Below are 7,337 nucleotides of genomic sequence, written 5' to 3'. Positions count from 1 at the left end.
CTTCCTTCTTGCCTGCCGGCACCTGCTCGCAAACCAGCAGTCACTGCACTGGCGTCAGGCCAGCCAGAGGGAGGCCCCGCCTACAACAGCTAGAGACGACAAGCACAGAGGCTTACACCTGTGAGCTCGGCCCACTGGCTCTGATACTAGAGACAGGCACTGTAGCCATGAATCAGGAAATAGCTCTTTCCTACACCCAGGCACCAGTGCTGCTCCCCTACAACCCCCCAACCTCACACTAGGGAATGAACAGCTCCACAGACTAGAGCTTCTGGTCACTGGAGGGCACCACATAGAATTATGAAATGACAAAGGAACCTGGTTCACACCAAAATCTGACAACTCCCAGAAAAAGGGCCAAATGAAACTGAACCCATGAGTCTTCCTGAAAGACAGTTTAAAATAAAAATCATAAACATGCTCATAGAGGTACAGAAAAATATTTAAGAACTCAGGGATTAATTTTAAGACAGACATTCAATCATTAAGAAACTCCATATCTGAAATAAAACATACAATGAAGGAATTTAAAAGCAGATTAGATGTAGTAGAACAGAAGGTAAGTGGAATAGAAATTAGAGAAGAGGAATACAAAGAAGCTGAGGCACAGAGAGAAAAAAGGATCTCTAAGAATGAAAGAATATTGAGAGAACAGTGTGAACAATCCAAACGGAATAATATCCACATTATAGAGGTACCAGAAGAAGAAGAGAGAGAAAAAGGGATAGAAAGTGTTATTGAGGAAGTAATTGCTGAAAATTTCCCCAATCTGGGGAAGGAGATAGTCTCTTAGGCCATGGAGGTGCACAGAACTCCCAACACAAGGGACCCAGGAAGACAACATCAAGACATATAATAATAAAATGGCAAATATCAAAGATAAAGACAGACTTTTAAAAGCAGCTAGAGAAAGAAAAAAGATCACATACAAAGGAAAACCCATCAGGCTATCATTAGATTTCTCAACAGAAACCTTACAGGCCAGAAGGAAGGGGCATGATATATTTAATGCAATGAAGCAGAAGGGCCTTGAACCAAGAATACTCCACCTGGCCAGGTTATCATTTAAATTTGAAGGAGGGATTAAACAATTTTCAGATAAGCAAAAGATGAGAGAATTTACCTCCAACAAACCACCTCTACACTGCAGTATGGAGGAACTGCTATAGATGGAAGCATTCCAAAGGCTAAATAGATGTCACCAGGGGAAATAAAACCACAGCAAAGTAGAACAATTAATTACTAAGCAGATGCAAAATCAAATCAACTACTCCCAAAGTCAATCAAGGGAGAGACAAAGAGTACAGAATATGATACCTAACATTTAAAGAATGGAGGAGGAAGAAAAAGGAGGAAAAGAAAACGAACCTTTAAGTTGTGTTTGTAATAGCATACGAAGAGAGTTAAATTAGACTGTTAGATAGTAAGGGAATTACCCTTGAACCTTTGGTAATCACAAACCTAAAGCCTTCAATGACAATAAGTACACAGCTATCGATAATTACCCTAAATCTAAACGGTCTGAATACACCAATCAAAAGACATGGAGTCACTGAATGGATAAAAAAACAATGCTGCCTACAAGAGACACTTCAAATCTAAAGACATACACAGACTGAAAGTAAAGGGATGGAAAAAGATCTTTCATGCAAATAAAAGGGAGAAATAAGCAAGAATTGCAGTACTTGTATAAGACAAATTAGACTTCAAGACAAAGAAAGTCACAAGAGACAAGGGCATTACATAATGATAAAGGGCTCAGCCCAAAAAGAGGATATAACTATGATAAATATCTATGCATCCAACACAGGATCACCTACATATGAGAAACAAATACTAACAAAAATAAGGGGGAAATAGAATGCAATGCATTCATTGCAGGAGACTTCAACACATCACTCACTCCAAAGGACAGACCAACCAGAAAGAAAATAAGTAAAGAGACAGAGGCACTGAACAACGTATTAGAACAGATGGACCTAACAGACATCTACAAAACAATCCATCCAAAAGCAACAGGACACACATTCTTCTCAAGTGCACATGGAACATTTTCAAGAATAGATCATATACTAGGGCACAAAAAGAGCCTCAGAAAATTCAAAAAGGTTGAAATTGTACCAACCAGCTTTGCAGATCACAAGGTAGGAAACTAGAAATAAAAAAGAAAAGAAAAAGCCCACAAATACAATCAAGGCTTAAAAATATGCCCCTAAATAATCAGTGGATCAATGACCAAAAAAAAAAAAAAACCAAAAAAATAGAGATCAAGCAATATATGGAGACAAATTACAACAATAATTCAACAACACAAAATCTCTGGGTCACAGCAAAGGCCGTGCCAAGAGAGAAATATATTGCAATACAGGCCTACCTCAGGAAAGAAGAACAATCCCAAATAAACAGCCTAACTAGAAAAGGAAGAACAAATGAGGCCCAAAGCCAGTAGAAGGAGGGACATAATAAAGATTAAAGCAGAAATAAATATAATCAAGATGAATAAAACAATAGAAAGAATCAATGAAAGCAGGAGCTGGTTCTTTGAGAAAATAAACAAAATAGATAACCCATTAGCCACACTTATTAAGAAAAAAAGAGACTCTACACACATAAACAGAAACAGAAATGAGAAAGGAAAAATTACTATGGAGACAACAGAAATACAAAGAATTATGGGAAAATACTATGAAAAATTATATGGTGACACACTGGATAGCCTAGAAGAAATGGACAACTGTCTAGAAAAATACAACTTTCCGAGGCTGACCCAGGAAGAAACAGAGAATCTGAATAGACCAACTACCAGCAAGGAAATTGAATTGGTAATAAAAAACTACCTAAGAACAAAACTCCTGCACCAAATGGTTTCACTGCTGAATTTTATCGAACATTTAGTGAATACCTAATACCCGTCCTCCTTAAAGTTTTGCAAAAAGTAGAAGAGGAGGAAATACTCCAAAACTCATTCTATGAGGCCAGCATCACTCTAGTATCAAAACCAGGCAAAGACACCAAAAAAAAGAAAATTACAGACCAATATCCCTGATGAACAGACATTAAAAAATATTCAATAAAATAAGAGCACAACAAATTCAAAAATATATTTAAAAATCACCCATCATGATCAAGTGGGATTTATCCCAGGGATGCAAGGATGGAAAAACATTCAAAAATCCATCAACATCATCCACCACATCAACAAAAAGAAGGACAAAAATCACATGATCATCTCTATAGATAATGAAAAAGCATTTGACAAAATTCAACATCCATTCATGATAAAAACTCTCAACAAAATCAGTATAAAGGGTAAGAACCTCAACATAATAAAGGCCATATATGACAAACCTGCAGCCAACATTATACTTAACAGCAAGAAGCTGAAAGCTTTTCCTTTAAGATCGGGAACAAGACAAGGATGCCCACTCTCCCCACTTTTATTAACATAGTTTGGGAGGTCCTAGCCATGGCAATCAGAAAACACAAACAAATAAAAGGCATCCAGATTGGTAAGGAAGAAGTTAAACTGTCCCTGTTTGCAGATGACATGATATGGTATATTAAAAACCCTAAACAATCCACTCCAAAACTACTAGATCTAATATCTGATTTAGCAAAATTGCAGGATACAAAATTAATACACAGCAATCTGTTGCATTCCTATACACTAGCAATGAACTAGCAGAAAGAGAAATCAGGAAAACAATTCCATTAACAATTGCATCAAAGGAATAAAATACCTCGGAACAAACCTAATCGAGGAAGTGACAGACCTTTACTCTGAAAACTACAAGACACTCATGAGAGAAATTAAAGAAGATACCAATAAACGGAAACACATCCCATGCTCATGGATAGGAAGAATTAATATTGTCAAAATGGCCATCCTGCCTAAAGCAATCTACAGATTCAATGTAATCCTTATCAAAATACCAACAGCATTCTTCAATGAACTAGAGCAAATAGCTCTAAAAGTCATATGGAACCACAAAAGACCTTGAATAGCCAAAGCAATCCTGAGAAGGAAGAATAAAGCAGGGAGAATTATGCTACCTGACTTCAAGCACTACTGCTAAGCCACAGTAATCAAGACAATTTGATACTGGCACAAGAATAGACCCATAGACCAATAGAACAGACTAGAGAGACCAGATATAAACCCAAGCATATATGGTCAATTAATACATGATAAAAGAGCCATGCATATACAATGGGGAAATGACAGCCTCTTCAACAGCTGATGTTGGCAAAACTGGACAGCTACATGTAAGAGAATGAAACTGGATTATAGTCTAACCATATACACAAAAGTAAACTCAAAATGGATCAAAGACCTGAATGTAAGTCATTAAACCATGAATCTCTTAGAAAAAAACATAGGCAAAAATCTCTTGGACATAAACATGAGCAAAAGCTCCATGTATCTTCATGAAATTCTTCATGAACATCTCTCCCTGGGCAAGGGAAATAAAAGCAAAAGTGAACAAGTGGGAATATATTAAACTAAAAGTATTCTGTACAGCAAAAGACATCATCAGTAGAACAAAAAGACATCCTATGGTATGGGAGAATATTTTTAGGAATGACATCCGATAAGGGGTTGACATCCAAATAATATAAAGAGCTCACATACCTCAACAAACAAAAATCAAATAAGCCAATTAAAAAATGGGCAGAGGAGCTGAACAGACACTTCTCCAAAGAAGAAATTCAGATGGCCAAAAGGCACAAGAATAGCTGCTGCGCATCCCTAATCATCAGAGAAATGCAAATTAAAACCCAGTGAGATACCACCTCACACCGGTTAGGATGGCCAACATCCAAAAGACAACAAAAACAAATGCTGGCAAGGATGTGGAGAAAGGGGAACCCTCCTACACTGCTGGTGGGAATGTAAAATCGTTCAACCATTCTGGAAAGCAGTACGGAGATTCCTCAAAAAACTCAGAATAGAAATACCATTTGACCCTGAATTTCACTCCTAGGAATTTACCCTAAGAATGCAGGAACCCAGTTTCAAAAAGACATATGCACCCCTATGTTTATTGCAGCACTATTTACAGTAGCCAAGAAAAGGAAACAACATAAGTGTCCATCAGTAGTTGAATGGATAAAGAAGATGTGGTACATAGGTACAATGGAATATTATTCAGCCATAAGAAGAAATCAGAAGATTAAAGATGGCAGCGTGAGAGGAGAGACAGAGGCTTCCTCCTAAAGCTGGATACAATTAGAAAATTTAATTGGCACAACTAATCCTGAGAGAGCAACAGGAAAGAGGACGGCGTCAGACTTCACACACCTGGAGAAAAGAGCAGACCTCACCGAACGGGGTAACGTACCAGAGCTGTGGCTCTGTGGGACCCGAGCCCCTCCCCCACCCCAGCTCACCATCAGGAGGAAGAGAAACACAGCAGGAAGGGAGTGGAAGGTTTGGGACTGCTGAATACCTAGCTCAGGAGATCTGCTCTGGGAGCACAAACCTACATTTCATGGTGCTTTCATGGGACTTGCATGACTACCAGGTTGGAAAGTTAATACAGGCAGAGTTCCTGGGGAGACTGGGATTCCAGGTGCTTGTGGAAAGCAGAGATCCATACCCAGCTTCCCTGGGACAAAAACTTACACCTGTGTGCCTGGCCCACTGGCTCAGGCAGTGGAGACAGGCACAGCAGCCAGGAGGCGGGGAACAGCTCTTTCCTCCCCCCAGGCACCAGTACCGCTCCCCTGTGACCCCCGACATTGCTTCAGGGGTGGAGCAGCTCCAGAATAGAGCTTCTGGACACTAGAGGGCGCCATATACAAACATGAAATGCCAAAGGAACTTTGTCCATATCCAGAGTAAAATTATTAATACAAATCTTGAGAAAGATTTCTATGATATGGACCTCGTGACTCTTCCTGACAGGGAGTTCAAAATAAAAATCATCAACATTCTAATGGAGGTACGGAAAGACATACAAGAACTCAGGAATGAATTCAGGTCAGAGATCCAATCATTGAAGAGCACAACGGATGGTATTAAAAGCAGGTTGGATATGGTGGAGGAGACAATAAATGAAATAGAAACTATACAAGAGGAATACAAAGAAGCTGAGGCACAGAGAGAAAAAAGGATCTCTAAAAATGAAAGAATATTGAGAAAACTGTGTGACCAATCCAAGTGGAACAATATTCGCATTATAGGGATACCAGAAAAAGAAGAGAGAGAGAAAGGGATAGAAAGTGTCTTTGAGGAAGTAGTTGCTGAAAACTTCCCCAATATGGGGAAGGACATAGTCTCTCAGGCTGTGGAGATTCACAGATCTCCCAACACAAGGGACCCAAGGAAGACAACACCAAGACACATACTAATTAAAATGGGAAAGATCAAGGATAAGGACAGACTGTTAAAACCAGCCAGAGGCAGAAATAAGATCACATACAAAGGAAAGCCCATCAGGCTAACATCAGACTTCTCAGCAGAAACCTTACAGGCCAGAAGGGAGTGGCATGATGCATTTAATGCCATGAAGCAGAAGGGCCTGGAATCAAGATTCCTTTATCTGGCAAGATTATCATTTAAATTTGAAGGAGGGATTAAACAATTTCCACATAAGCAAAAGCTGAGAGAGTTTACCTCCCACAAACCATCTCTGCAGTCTACTTTGGAGGGACTGCTATAGATGGAAGTGTTCCTAGGGTTGGATAGCTGTCACCAGAGGTAGTAAACCCACAGTAGGGAGGGTGGAGCAGCTGATTGCGAGGCAAATGCAAAATTAAATTGACTATCCCCAAAGTCAATAAAGGGATAGGAAAAAAGTACAGAATTTGATACCTAATATATAAAGAATGAAGGAGGAGAAATAGAAAAGAACCTTTAGATTGTGTTTGTAACAGCATACTGAGTGAGTTAAATTAGACTCTTAGATAGTAAGGAAAATAACCTGGAACCTTTGGTAACCACGAATCTAAAGCCTGAAATGGCAATAAGTACATACCTATCGATAATCACACTAAATATAAATGGATTGAATGCACCAATCAAAAGACATAGAGTCACTGAATGGATTAAAAAAACAAGACCCACCTATATGCTGCTTACAAGAGACTCACCTCAAACCCAAAGGCATGCACAGACCAAAAGTCAAGGGATGGAAAAAGATATTTCATGCAAACAATAGTGAGAAAAAAGCAGGTGTTGCAGTACTAGTATCAGACAAAATAGACTTCAAAACAAAGAAATTAACAAGAGATAAAGAAGGACATTACATAATGATAAAGGGGTCAGGACAACAAGAGGATATAACCATTATAAATATATATGCACCCAACACAGGAGCACCAGCATATGTGAA

This window comes from Manis pentadactyla, chromosome 5 (genome assembly GCF_030020395.1).
Source record: "Manis pentadactyla isolate mManPen7 chromosome 5, mManPen7.hap1, whole genome shotgun sequence".
Taxonomy (NCBI): domain Eukaryota; kingdom Metazoa; phylum Chordata; class Mammalia; order Pholidota; family Manidae; genus Manis; species Manis pentadactyla.
Note: the sequence above shows the minus strand (reverse complement) of the source record.